The sequence below is a fragment of the Etheostoma spectabile genome, chromosome 21 (genome assembly GCF_008692095.1).
Source record: "Etheostoma spectabile isolate EspeVRDwgs_2016 chromosome 21, UIUC_Espe_1.0, whole genome shotgun sequence".
NCBI classification, from domain to species: Eukaryota; Metazoa; Chordata; class Actinopteri; order Perciformes; family Percidae; genus Etheostoma; species Etheostoma spectabile.
In genome coordinates this window covers 9,974,097-9,974,705 of record NC_045753.1, presented here as the reverse complement: position 1 = coordinate 9,974,705, position 609 = coordinate 9,974,097, and the positions used below count along the sequence as shown (strand labels likewise).

Below are 609 nucleotides of genomic sequence, written 5' to 3'. Positions count from 1 at the left end.
CACTTTGTTTCTCTCACTATGACTCTAGAAGATAATCACCGTCACTCCTTCACTTCTTCCCCCACACACACACACTCCCCCCCCACACACACACACACGTAAAAACATCAGGGGCCTGTTGCACAAAACCAGGATAAGGGATTAAGCCGGGATATTCAAGTTATCCTGGATGAATTTAGCTTTGACTCGGTTGCACGAAACCAGATTAAATTAAACCCAGCCAAGTAACCATGGAGATTTATTCTTTGCGGCTAGCCTGGTCCAGAGCAGGCTAACAGCCGGGCTAACAGCCGGGCTAACAGCCGGGCTAACAGCCGGGCTAACAGCCGGGCTAACAGCCGGGCTAACAGCCGGGCTAACAGCCGGGCTAACAGCCGGGCTAACAGCCGGGCTAACAGCCGGGCTAAGATTAATCCTGGAGTCTCATGTGTCAAATCAGCTGCCGCCTGATCCCAAATAAACGTGTTTACCAGTTATTCCGTTGTATTCTGCATGTGTTCTGCTTCATTTTTATTAACATGCATTAGCCTACTTGTCACTATTGTTGTTGCTAGTTTGATTTAAACCCTACTACAGCTGTTTAGATGTTAGGAATGGTTGCACTGGCAC

At 48.4% G+C, this 609-nt stretch overlaps 1 protein-coding gene across 7 annotated transcripts in view; it reads right to left on the bottom strand.

Annotated features, from left to right (window-relative positions):
* Nucleotides 1–609, bottom strand: part of ndel1a (nudE neurodevelopment protein 1-like 1a) — a 20,060-nt gene that overhangs the window by 10,789 nt on the left and 8,662 nt on the right. The window lies entirely within an intron of this gene.